The sequence below is a fragment of the Odocoileus virginianus genome, chromosome 3, assembly GCF_023699985.2.
Source record: "Odocoileus virginianus isolate 20LAN1187 ecotype Illinois chromosome 3, Ovbor_1.2, whole genome shotgun sequence".
NCBI classification, from domain to species: domain Eukaryota; kingdom Metazoa; phylum Chordata; class Mammalia; order Artiodactyla; family Cervidae; genus Odocoileus; species Odocoileus virginianus.
The window spans coordinates 92,127,974-92,142,343 of NC_069676.1; positions in this window are offsets into that span (position 1 = coordinate 92,127,974).

The following is a 14,370-nucleotide window of genomic DNA, read 5'->3' on the forward strand; positions in this document are numbered from 1 at the left end:
GGCCATGAGAACTCATAATGCAGAACCCTAGTCTGAAAAAGAAGTGACATGGTTTGAGAACTTAAGTATTTAATGTGAATTAGGTAAAAGGGAAGTGAAGAAGTTCATAACAGGTAAAGGTAACATGGCAAAAAATTCTGGGGCCAGAGAGAGGGTTTCTACTTATCCCAGTCTGTCAAAGATCAGTTCAGCTGCTTAGTCATGTCCAACTTCTTGTGACCTCATGGACTGCAGCACACCAGGCCTCCCTGTCCATAACCAACTCCCGAAGCTTGCTCAAACTCATGTCCACCTAGTTGGTGATGCCATCCAATCAGCTCATCCTCTGTCCGCTTCTGCTGCCTTCAATCTTTACCAGCATCAGGGTCTTTTCCAATTAGTTCTTTGCATCAGGTTGTGAAATACTGGAGCTTCAGCATCAATCCTTCCAGTGACTATTCAGGACTGATTTCCCCTAGGATTGACTGGATCTTGCAGTCTGAGGAACTCTCAAGAGTGTTCTCCACCACCACAGTTCAAAAGCATCATTTCTTCAGCACTCAGCTTTCCTTATAGTCCCAACTTTCACATCCATCCATGATTCCTGGAAAAAACCATAGCTTTGATGAAATGGACCTTTGTTGTCAAAGTAATGTCTCTGCTTTTTTGTATGCTGTCAAGATTGGTCATAGCTTTTCTTCCAAGGAGCAAGTGTCTTAATTTCATGGCTGCAGTCACCATCTGCAGTGATTTTTGGAGCCCAAGAAAATAAAGTCAGTCACTGTTGCCATTGTTTCCCCATCTATTTGCCATGAAGTGATGGGACCAGATGCCATGGTCTTAGTTTTCTGAATGTTGAGTTTTAAGCCAACTTTTTCACTCTCCTCTTTCACTTTCATCAAGAGGCTCTTTAGTTCTGTTTCTACCATAAGGGTGGTGTCATGTGCATATCTGAGATTATATTTCTCCCAGCAGTCTTGATTCCAACTTGTGCTTCATCCAGGTTGACATTTCACGTGATGTATTCTGCATTTAGGTTAAATAAGCAGGGTGACAATATACAACCTTGACAATTGTACCTTTACCAATGTGGAACCAATCTGTTGTTCCATGTCCAGTTCTAACTGTTGCTTCTTGACCTGCATACAGATTTCTCAGTAGGCAGGTCAGGTGGTCTGATATTCCCATCTCTTGAAGAATTTTCCACAGTTTGTTGTGCTCTACATAGTCAAAGGCTTTGGCATCGTCAATAAAGCAGAAGTAGATGTTTTTCTGGAACTTGCTTTTTCGCTGATCAAACAGATGCTGGCAATTTGATCTCTGGCTCCTCTACCTTTTCTAAATCCAGCTTGAACTTCTGAAGTTCACTGTTCACGTACTGTTGAAGCTTAAATTGGAGACTTTCGAACATTACTACCATGTGAGGTGAGTGCAATTGTGCGGTTGTTTGAACATTCTTTGGCATTGCCTTTCTTTGGGATTGAAGTGAAAACTGACCTTTTCCAGTCCTGTGGTCACTGTTGAGTTTTCCAAATTTGCTGGCAGATTGAATGCAGCATTTTCACAGCTTCATCTTTTAGGATTTGAAATAGCTCAACTGGAGTTCGATCACTTCCACTAGCTTTGTTCATAGTGATGCTTCCTAAGGCCCGCTTGTCTTTTCATTCCAGGATGCCCGGGTCTAGGTGAGTGACCACACCATCATAATTATCTGGGTCATGAAGATCTTTTTCATACAATTCTGTGTATTCTTGCCACCTCTTCTTAGTATCTTCTGTTAGGTCCACACCATTTCTGTAATTTATTGTGCCCATCTTTACATGAAATGTTCCCTTGGTATCTTAATTTTCTTGAGATCTCTAGCCTTTCCCATTCTATTGTTTCCCTCTGTTTCTTTGCATTGATTACTGAGGAAGGCTTTCTTGTCTCTCCTTGCTGTTCTTTGGAACTCTTCATTCAGATGGGTATATCTTTTCTCCTTTGCCTTTTGCTTCTCTTCTTTTCTCAGCTATGTGTAAGCCCTCCTCCGATAACCATTTTGCCTTTTTGCGTTTCTTTTCTTTGGGGATGATCTTGATCACTGCCTCCTGTACAATGTCATGAGCTTCTGTCTGTCTGTAGTTCTTCACGCACTATCAGATCTAATCCCTTGAATCTGTTCGTCACTTCCACTGTATAATTGTAAGGGACTTAATTTAGGTCATACTGGAATGGTCTAGTGGTTTTCCCTACTTTGTTCAATTTAAGTCTCAATTTGACAATAAGGAGTTCATGATCTGAGCCACAGTCAGCTCCCAGTCTTGTTTTTGCTGACTGTACAGAGCTGCTCCATCTTTGGCTGCAAAGAATATAATCAATCTGATTTCAGTACTGACCATCTGGTGATGTCCATGTGTAGAGTTTTCTCTTGTGTTGTTGGAAGAGGGTGTTTGCTATGACCAGTGCATCCTTTTGGCAAAACTCCATTAGCCTTTGCCATGCTTCATTTTGTACCCCAAGGCCAAATTTGCCTGTTATTCCAGGTATCTATCTCTTGATTTTCTACTTTTCATTCCAGTCCCCAATAATGAAAAGGACATCTCTTTTCGGTGTTAATTCTAGAAGGTCTTTATAGGTCTTCATTGAACCGTTCAGCTTTTAGCTTCTTCAGCATTACTGGTTGGGGCATAGACTTGGATTACTGTGTTGAATGGTTTGCGTCAGAAACAGAGACCTTTCTGTTGTTTTTGAGATTGTATCCAAATACTGCATTTCGGATTCTGTTGTTGACTCTGATGGCTGCTCCATTTCTTTTAATGTATTCTTGCCCAGAGTAGTAGATATAATGGTCATGTGGGTTAAATTCACACATTCCAGTCCATTTTAGTTCACTGATTCCTAAAATGTCGATGTTCACTCTTGCCATCTCCTGTTTGACCACTTCCAATTTACCTTGATTCATGGACCTAACATTCCAGGTTCCTATGCAATATTGCTGTTTACAGCATCAGGCTTTACTTCCGTCACCAGTCACATCCACAACTGGGTGTTGTTTTTGCTCTGGCTCTGTCACTTCATTCTTTCTGGAGTTATTTCTCCACTGATCTCCAGTAGCATATTGGGCACCTACCGACCTGAGGAGTTCATCTTTCAGTGTCTTAGCTTTTTTGTCTTTTCATACTGTTCATGGGGTTCTCAAGGCAAGAATACTGAAGTAGTTTGCCATTCCCTTCTCCAGTGGACCATGTTTTGTCAGAACTCTCCACCATGACCAATTCGTCTTGGGTGGCCTCACATGGCCTGGCACAGAGTTTCATTGAGTTAGACAAGGTTGTGGTCCATGTGATAAGCTTGATTAGTTTTCTGTGATTGTGGTTTTCATTCTGTCTGTCCTCTGATGGCTAAGGATAAGAAGCTTATGGAAGCTTCCTGATGGGAGAGACTGATTGAGGGGGAAACTGGGTCTTGTTCTGATGCTTTGTTGCCAAGGATAGACCTTTTTTTACTTTCAGAAGTATCCTGATTTGGATGACACGTTGTTGCTCTAGGGGTCTACAAGAAGTACGGTACTGCTGGAGCGATAACTGAGGAAGATGAAGCTCATGGGGGCTAGGGCATTTAAGTACCCAAAGACTGGGGAAAGAAAAAAATTCTTTCCCTGGAATAAACATTTGAAGGGTTGTACACTGGGTGGTAATGATGGGATTTGCAAATTGAAAAATTTAACTGTAAATTCAAAAAGCACACTAAAGGCAGATCAAAGCAGACACAATATTCTCGAATTAAGAGTCTAAAAGATTAGAAATAACTTTAATGAACCAGAGTAATAGTGTGGAAGTAGAGAAAGTAGATTTGGGAGAAAGTGTCCATAGGATTTGTTGATGCATTTGGGATTCAGTGTTGGGCAAGGAGAGAAGCTGTACATACAGTGGGATGGAGTTGAATAGCAGTATGTTTAGAAATGGATATGTGTGGAGATGATTTAGTTCAGAATTGAGTTTCTCCTGTCTTTTTAAGTCATCCAAGCAGCTTTTGAATAGAAGTCTGGACCTGAGGAGGAGATCTGGACTGAAAATAGAAACTGTTAAGTGTGTAAGGGGTAGATAAAATCTTTAAGGTATGTGAACTGGGCTTGGAAGACAGCCTTGGAGTGTATAATGAAGAACTTCAGTTAATTTTTGGCTAGGTAGAGGAATATTAGCTGGATAAGGAGTTGCAGATGTCAGAAGGGTGTGCAGTGGAGGACAAAGGCCTAAGTGCTTCAGAGAAGGAGTGGTGAATAGTATCCAGTGCTGTTGAGATGTTATTGAAATAAGACCAGAACAATATCCACTGGATTTATTACCATGGTAGTCTTCAGTTACCTTAGCAAGAACTATTAACATTTTATTGGAATAATAAGCCTAGAAGCCAGATTGGAGTAGAATGTGATAAATGCAAAAGTGAGCCTCAATTTCTCTTTCAGGTGATTTTGGCTTGCAAGGGAATATGATTTTTTTCTTTTCCTGGTTTTCATGAATTTTCTTTTTTAGGTGAAAGATTTAGAGTGTTTCAGACACAATATAAAATGTCCTTATGAGAGAAAGATTGAATATATGAGTTAGCTACAAGAATTAGCTGGAAGGATTACCACATAATCATTCAGAAAGAAATTACATTATTTTAAAAGTGATTCAGGAAAAGGAATTTTTTTTCAATCAGAAACATGAGATACCACTGTTTATGGTTATAGGCTATAGGTGGTCACCTAATTGCTAAGATTTGAGAGTTTCTGTGAGCCTCCTCAAATACATGCCTCATGCTCTACTAGTGTTTGAAAAGTTGGTGGAAATCTATTTCAAAGCATATATTCATGGGGAAAGTAATCTGTTAAGAAAGTGGTTCTCAACTGTGCCAAAATTTTTATATTCACCTTAGGAGATTCATGACAAAATTACTTAAGCCCTACTTCAAGGGATTCCATTCCATTGTTCTGAGGCAGGGGCCAGGCATATGCATTCTTTAAAAGTTTACCTTTTAAACTGTATGTAACTGGCATTTAAAAACACATCTTGTTAATATTGCTTTGACTCAACATGTATTTTAGATGAAGTGCAGAGAGGCCGGTCGCTTGTTTTCAGAACAGTGATCATTAATAGGGAGAGAGATTTTGCCTCTCTGGGGACATTTGGCAAAATATGGATACATTTTTGGTAGTCACACGGAATGGAGAAGGAAGGGATGTGGTGCTGCTGACATACCGTGGGTAGAGGCCAGCAATGCTGCTGAAGATACTGCAATGTGCTGGACAACCCCCACATCAAAAATTAACTGGCCCCAAATGATTATAGTGTCATTGTTGAGAAACCCTGCTATAAAATAGGATAGCAAGCTACGTAGTTATTTTTTTAGTGCATTAAGTTCTCTACATGTGAACTTTCCAAGTTGTGAACTTTCAGAGCTGCGAACGTGCACTCCGTCAACATCCGGCGTGAGTGAAATCGCAGCTCACCCTCCATCTGTTGGTGCCGTTGATCCTTCAGCTCTACCGTCTCCCACTTCCTTTCTCCCTCCTGCAGTGACTCTTGCCTGTTCACTTGATACCTGTCCCTGCATGCCAGCTGGTATTCTGTACTACTTTTCAAGGTACCGTGCTGTAAGGTTCAAAGTGTTTTATTTTTTGCTTGTTTTTTAATTGTGTGTGTGAAAACTATTATAAACCTATTAGTATAGTACTCTATAGCCAGTTGTGTTAGTTGGATACCTAGGCTAACTTTGTTGGATTTATTAAGCAAATTGAACTTAAAATACATACTTCTCAAAACTTGTTCCTATATAGAAGACTTACTGTAAAATCTTAACAGGTGGGGCCTGTGGTTTAGTAAGAATGGTAATGAATAAGGATCTACCTGACAACTTAGCTTTACCTAACAGCTTAGCCTTGCTTATAAACAGCAACAAAAGAGCCTCAAATAAAATACATTTGTAGAACTAAGCAGTGTGACTAGCACAATAGATTGATAGCATTATTTTGTTAAAAAAGTCCAGCTGAAACTCATTGCTGTTGGTGTATAAATTGGTTGTAGTCACTTTGGGAAATTGATATATTTTATGAATATTGCAACAGTATTTGTTACAGTTGAATTTAGGAGTATAATTCAGCAATTTCTCTTCTGAGTGTATACCCAAGAAAATGAGTGCAGATTTCTACTTATATAGGGATGATCATAGTAGTTTGATTCATTATGGCCTCAAACAGGAACAAAGTGAAGTATATTTGTACAATGGATTACTACACAGCAATAAAAAAGAATAAATTGCTACACACCATAACATGGATGGATCTCATAGGTATTTGTTAAATGAAATAGACAAAACCCAATTCATATTGTATAATTCCATTTTTATGAAACCCAAGGACAAACAAAACTAATTCATGATAGAAGTCAAGATAGTAGGTACCTCTCTGGGTATGGGTATTGACTTAGAAGGGGCATAAGAGAGCCTTGTGAAATGATGGAAATGTTCTGGATCTTGATCTTAATGGTTGTTAAATGATAGCATACATATGAAGTTCATCAAGCTGAATATTTAAATTTTGTGAACTTTATATGTGATGTACCCCATTTTAAAAATTAGTTAATTATGAAAAAAAAGTAAGGAAACCTAATTTTGAACTGCTTGAAGTGTTATTACCTTAAACACTTGGTTAAACACAGGGTCAGCTACCTAACAAGTTCTCAACAGGTACGAACAACTCTAGTGCACTGTTAATGAAAATAAATTTTGGATTTGACATCAGACCTAGTTTTGAAGCACATCTTGATTATTACTATATGACTTAAGGCAAGTCCCTTACATTGGGAATTTTTGTGACTGTGGAAGAACAGAGGATGAGTTGAGAGAAATATAAAAGAAATTGTTAAAAAGTTTAGGCTTGGTTCATGATCCCCTACTACTGAGAAATAGCCACAGACATTCAGGGTGGGCCTCAGCAACTATATATATGTACAGGAATCCCCTGCTTTCCGAAAGTTCACTTGACGCCATTTCACTTTTATGAAAAATGTACCTTGATACCTGTTTTCATTAAACAAGAAATCCAAGGAGGATTTTTGTTTTTACAAAATAACACAAAAAGTGAAAATAGCATTCAGCATTTGTTTTGCAGTGAGCTGTTAAAGCAGGTGGCATGTACCCTGTGCAGTGAGAATGGCACTTCTAAACTCCTTCCTTGGGAAAGACACTCAGCCTGTCAGCATCAAGTCATCATACCTTGAACTGTGTCTCTGAGCATCCGTGCTTTATCTCCACTAATTTTGTGCATCCCTTAGCAAGTTGTGTTCTAAGGTAATTGCTTCTTACCTTTATATCAATTAGGTTTGCAAAATGTGTCATAGTAACACTATCCTAGCTTTAGCTAGGGTGAACAGCTGAACCCTATCTGAACCAATCAGATTGTTCTGAGAATTTAAAATTGGGACTGAGAGAGTATCAGATAGCTGATCTTTTACTGAGAAACATAAAATTAGGCCAGGGCTACTTTGAGAGCAGCACATGAAGAATCAGAGTTATGTTCTCTACAGGTAAGGAAACTGAGAAGTAAATGAAATATTTTTATTTCCTTTTCTCTCTCTCTTTTTTTTTTTGAAGCTAAAATAAAACTTGGGCAGTTTGATTCCAGTCTGTGTTTTCATGAAGCAGTGCTGACATGTCAGACCAAATAGCTGCTTTGATTCCTAATAATTTTCCAGTTCCTGATCTTAGTCCCTTGTGAAGAGGAATCTGCTCCTTACCTTTGAATTATTTATCATAATTTATTCTTATAATAAAATTTCATGTTTGCCCAAGTGGAGCAGCCAATGCAACTGAAAGAATCCTTCTCTAATTTGACTGGGAATGGGAATGCAAATAATAAAGTTAAGAGAAACCGAAATTGAGTGAATCAAGGTAGGGCTGCAGGCAATAGAGACTTTCCTGCCTTAAGATGGTAAACTATTAGCTTCTGTTACACAGCAGTGAATCTTTTAGCCAGGCTTTCTCTGGTGGTGTCTTTGAACTCAGACTAATGTAGTCACTGCTGTGGGACACGGAGATCTTGGTAACCAAATATAAAACATTGGTCCATTGCTTTCTATGTGTGGAGTTTTGAAAAGTATATTTGAAAAGAATTCCCAAAAAAAGTGCCTAGATGAAAGTAGATTGGAGTGACTTGTGCTAAATTTAGCAGATTATTAGAAGTCAGTTTGCCTTTGGTCTGAGAATATACAACCAGGTCAAGAAGTGACTGAAGGGGCTTATTGAATTACAACGTAATTTATTCCCACCTATTTCTAACACTAAAGTTTTGATACTGAATACCAGAAAATGAAATTTTAGGAATAGGACTCTCATGGAAGAATAAGTGCTATTAAGGACTCCAGTTCCTCAGCTTTCTCCAAAACATTTTCCAGTTCCCATCCCCTGTCAGGCCTCACAAAAGTGTGGTGATCCTTCACATTGTCTATCAGCTGCTAGGATTGGATTGCAGTATGTGTCTGGGTATAGTACTAAGTGGCAGACTGCAAACTGCCTTGCCTGTTTTCTTCTCTTGTTTGCTTTGAGGCTAAAGCAGAGAACAGTGGGGATGGACAGTCTCAACTGTTGCTAAGAAACAGAAGTCCAGAAGAATTGACAAGGAGAAGCCAGACCCACTAAAGTCTTCCACATTAGCTAAATACGAAAGGAATCCCCATAAAAGAAAATTAGCAGTTACTCCTCCACAGTAGAGCAGTTGCATGCCATGAAATCCCAAAGGAGACTCAGACCACAAACTGCAGTGCTTAGTTGCTCAGTTGTGTCCCACTCTTTGCAACCCCAGGGACTGTAGCCCACGAGGCTCCTCTGTCCATGGGGATTCTCCAGGCAAAAATACTGGGGTGGGTTTCCATGTCCTCCTCCAGGGGATCTTCCCAACTCAGGAATTGAACCCAGGTCTCCCACATTGCAGGCGTATTCTTTACTATGTGAGCCACCAGGGGACCGCAGGACTACCTCTAGCCCTCAAACACCTGTTTTCCAGTACAAAAGATTCTGCACCAGCTAGAAGTGGGTATCCTTACACCAAATGAAGAATCATAGTGTCCTTGTCAAGAGTGGCCCTGGAGGACTCAGTACCAGAGAATTCAAATTGGGTACAGACAGATTTTCAAATATCTGACTTGGCAGTGGGTCAATTAACTCATGCCTTATAAGATTTCAAGGGCCTCTTGTTTACAAGGACTTCTCTGATGATGGTGTTCAGCCACTGAGTTGTGTTCAGCTCTTTGCAACCCAATGGACTGCAGCACACTAGTGTTGCCTGTCCTTCACCGTCTCCTAGACTTTGCTCAAACTCGGGTCCGTTGAGTGGGTAATGCCATCCAACCATCTCCTCCTCAGTCATCCCCTTTTCCTCCTGCTTTCAGTGTTTCCCAGCATCAGGATCTTTTCCTATGAGTCAGCTCTTCACATCAGGTGGCCAAAGTAAGGAGCTTCAGCTTTAGCATTAGTCCTTCCAATAAACATGCAGGGTTGATTTCCTTTAGGGTTGACTGGTTTGATATCCTTGCTGTCCAAGGGACCCTCAAAGTCTGCAGCTCTGCAGTTCTAAAGCATCAAATTTTCAGCACTCAGCCTTCTTCATATGTTCCAATTCTCACATCTTTACATGACTCAGCAGAAAAGAACCCATCTGCCAGTGCAGGAGACCTGGGTTCGATCCCTGGGTCAGGAAGATCCCCTGGAGAAGGAAATGGCAGCCCACTGCAGTAGTCTTGCTTGTGAAGCCCCATGCGCAGGGGAGCCTGGGGGACTACAGTCCATGGGGTCACAAAGAGGCAAACACAACTTAGTGACTAAACAGTTTTCTATCTCCTACTGGGTACAATATATGCTTTGGCAAGCTAGTTAAATTTATAGTCTACAGACTCCAGAATTAATTGAAGTATTTCTTGTATGATCTTTATATTCCTATCCTAGGGCTAGTTATATGGAAAATAGTGTCAAGATGAACAAGGGGTTTCTTACTTGGAATTGACATTCTAGTTTGGAAAAGGGGGAGAAGAGAGAGATGAGTGAGGAAATAAGCTCACAAATTGGGATGGATTTTATAAAGGAGAAATAGTGTAATATCAGAGTAAAGAAAGACATTCTTAGATGGAAAGAGTAATGGATGGTCAGAGAAGGCTCTTCAAGCTATAACTGAAAGAGTAAGGTGGGGTGTACTATGGCAAGGACTATGAGAAGAGTAGGAAGGAGAACAAGTGCAAAGACCCTAAGGTAAGGAAGAGTTTGTTACATGTGAAGAACTGAAGGAGGTGAATATAACTGAAGCATAGTGAGAAGCTGGGTTGACCCTGAGACTGAAGAGACCAGTCAAGGAACCTCCATTGATCTAGAGCCTTGTAGGCATGGAAAGCATTTGAGTTTTAGTTCCAAACATTACAGAATGCCATTGAAAGTTTTTTACACCAGAGAATAACATAATCTGATTTGCTTTCAACAAGATTGTTCTAGTTGCTGTGTATCAAATGGATAGTAGTAGTAGCAGGCGTGACTCTCCACACACTAGCTATTCACTTAGAAACCTACTCTAAGTATAATGGCTGTTAAAATTATAGAGGACTAGCTTTGGAGATGTAGACAAGATGGAAACAACATAAACTGGGAGTGTTAACATTTGAGATCCTCATTTACCATTCATTACTATCTATGTTCATTGATAAATAGCAAAACAAGCATGTTATTTGGAAATGAGACATAAAAGTGCTAGAAATATTGAAGATAGTTGAGAAGTGGGAGAGGAATGCTATTTTTTGTTATAAAAATTGTGTATATGTATAAATGTGTGTATGTGTAACCTTTGTTGTGAAAAGGTCAGAGAGGTGTGATGGATGGAGGAAGTCATAGAAGGAATTTTTTTTTTTTTAAGTAGGACATATGTACATTGGCAGATTGGCATGAATAATAAGCAGAGAAGGAAAATTTGATGGTGTGCAGTAGCCAAATGGAATAACTGAAGAAACAAAATATTGAGAAGAAAAGAAACTATAGGTATTAAGAGGTAGAACTGCCCATAATAGGAAAAATGATACTCTTTCAATTTTGAACAGAAAAGAAGGCTAAGAAGCTGAGTACAGATACAGAGAGGTACGGGTATTTATTGGAATGAATATGAAGTAAATCCTCTCATGGTTTCTGTGTTCATAATGAATTATGAAGTAGGATCATCAACTGCAAATAGGCAGAGTAAAGGAGTTTGACATAACAGGAAAAAATGACATTTTTTACCTTAGAAAATGTGAACATGAACTTCCTAGGGAAGCACAGTAGGATTGCCAGGTTATCTTGAGTGCTAATTTGCAGTCTGTGGTTATGAATTAAAAGAGAAGTCATTCGGCTAATTGTATTGTTTCTTTAAATTGCTTGGTTTTCTGCACAAAGAACCAAATTGAGTTCAAGCAGGTTTGGGGTTTTGTTAAGTGAATTCAACAGACAGAGATGTGGGAGCCAAGGCAGTTTTTGTGCTTGAGAAAGAATGAATATAGTGATGAACCAAGAAATCCAAACTGGGTAAACATGGGAGTAAACACAGATAATTAAAAAGTAGTGGGAGGTGGAGCATCAATGGACTGGACATCTCTAAGAGGCCAAAGACTTATTGCCAGTGTAAAGTGAGGCGGTGGACCGAGTAAGATGCCCCAAACTGACATTTCATGGGTAGTGCAGTTATCAGGGCTTACATGGTCTAGGGTTAGTCTAAGATATGAATTGAAGCTATGTAATAGTCTTTGGAGGCGAGGAAGTTAAAGAATTACATTTGTTTCTGGTTCTGCATGTAAAGAGCTTACAAGTTTTCACTTTGTCTTAACGGAGTGAAAAATCAACAACTTTTCTTGGATCCGTAAGTGTGGGGAGAGGAGTCAGGACAGATCTCTGTCCCCAGATTGGAGAGACAGGAGAATTTTGGTAGTTACAGTTTACCTAAGCAGAGATGAGCATAAACCACTGTGGGAACCATCCAGGAAAAGAAAATCTGAACTATAATTGTGAATTGCTGGAAGCTCAGTGCAGACAACTCTTAAAAAGTTAAAACTTCAGGGAACTCAGTCATGGAGGGTGGGGAAGACAAAATCCTAAAATTTACCTCCAGGAGTTCCCACAGTAAATATCTGACAAAAAAATCTTCCTGAGCTTCCAGCAGGAAGAAAAGGACCCATTCTGAAATATCTCTGAGCACTCTGGTCTAAAGAATGCCTGCCCTTGGGGGAAACTAGTTAACCAGAGCCCAGTCTCCTAGGATATTATCAGAGCCTAACTGACCTAGAGTGAGGAAAATACCCAACTTCAGAGCACTCTAGCCATCCTGTCCCACCTAAGAAGGCAGAAAAAGAAAAACCTGAGAAACACTATGAAGTACACAGTCTGGAGGCGTAGACTCACTGAAAGACTGATACCTAACCATAGGACTAGAATGCTTCCCCTTCCCACCCCCACATCACTGCCACATTGCTAAAGATTTATTTACTGCAGTTTCTTTTACCTAATACAACATATCCAGCTATCAGTGAAAAATTACCAATTATGTCAAGAGGCAAAAAACATAATTTGAAGAGAAAGAGCATCAAACCCAGACATGGCAAAGATGTTGGAATTATTGGAATGGAAATTTAAAACAACTATGTTTAGTATACTAAGGGCTCTGGCTGGTAAAAGTAGACATCATGGAAGAACACCTGGGTAATGGAAGCAGAGAGTGGAAATCCTAAGAAAGAACCAAAAAGAAGTGCTAGAGATAAAGCAAAAATAAAACAAAAAAACCCACTGACACAAAATTGAGTATGCTGTTGGATGGATCATCTACGTGTATTTTTTTGAAGTCAGTGAAAATGACCGTATATAGTCTTGAAAAGGGAAAACACGATAGTAAAGAGGAACTAAAGTTGATAATAAAAGAGAGCAACTGAAATGAGCCAGAAAGGACTGACCGGTGGTAGAGCTGATAACATTAGCTTCAAAGGAGCATTTATTTTTGGAGACAAGGAGGACAGTGGCACCAGGTCCTAACCCTGAAATTCATCATACAGGAGCAAAGAAAGTCTTCACTTTAAAATGATACAGCTGAATCATTATGAGTTTAAGACGACCTAGATTCAATTAATGTTAAGGATGTAGGGCTTAGTTTGAAAAAGACACACTATTATTCAACAGCTATGTGTTGAACATCTGTGTTTTTTGCACTCTTAAGTGTTTGAGGTATGGCAATCAACAACAACCAAAAATAGTCCCCACATTGTTTGGAGCTTATATTCCTGTGAGGGGAGCCAGAAAATAAACATATGGTATACCTAGTAGTGGTATATGCTATGAAGAAAAATATATATATATATATATTTTATATATATATATATATAGATAGATAGGGATAGAGGGTGATGGAGATGGTACTTTAAACAGAGTCACAGGGTGCTTCTCTGATACGGTAATAGACATATGAGAAGAGAGACTTGCAGATAGGTTTCAGGGGCAGAGTTATTCCACCATGTAGAACAGTGAGGAAGAAAATCATAAGGCCAGAGTATACTTATTCTGTTTGCTGAACAGCAAGGAATCTGATGTGATTTTAGGAGTACAAACTTTTTAAAGGAGAACTTTTAAAAAGTTTATTTTCATTTATACTAATTTTTGTAATAAATTCTAAATTTGAGAAAGAACGCTTTATTTAGCTAGAAGCTTCTCTCTTCATATTTTAAATTCTCCATAGATTTTAATTTTTCAACATGAAATTTGAAGTGTTTGGAGACTTGATGTATTATAATAAAGGTTTTTTTTTTTTAATTAGATATCAACTTGATTCTGTGGTTTCTTGGTATTACTTGTTACTGTGGTTCACCTATTTTTTTCCTCTGAGAAGTTAATATCCCTTTAATTAGACAAATGTAGGTAAAAATTGCAGGAGAAGGAAATGGCAACCCACTCCAGTATTCTTGCCTAGAAAATCCCATGGACGGAGGAGCTTGGTTCAGGCTCACATGGGGTCACAAAGAGTCGGGCACGACTGAGCGACTGCCCCTTCCCTATCAATTCATATGTATCACTAGCAAAACTTTCAGAAAAAGTGAGCCTACATGATTTGTCTGAAATAATTAGCAAAGACTAATAGATATATTTGAACAGAAGGAAAAATAAGTGGGAGTACTTGAAGTTTGATGTCCTACAGTTCTTCATAGTTAAATAAACCTTTAATTTTAGATGACAGTACATTAAAATTTCAGTAAAGGTGAATACACATTTTCAAAACTGTTCAAACTTCTTTTTTAAAAACTGTCTCTATAGAACAAAAAGCACACTCCAGTAGAATCACTACGAGAAAGAGTGGCCACAGCATCCTGCTTGTTTTTCCTACTTGCACTG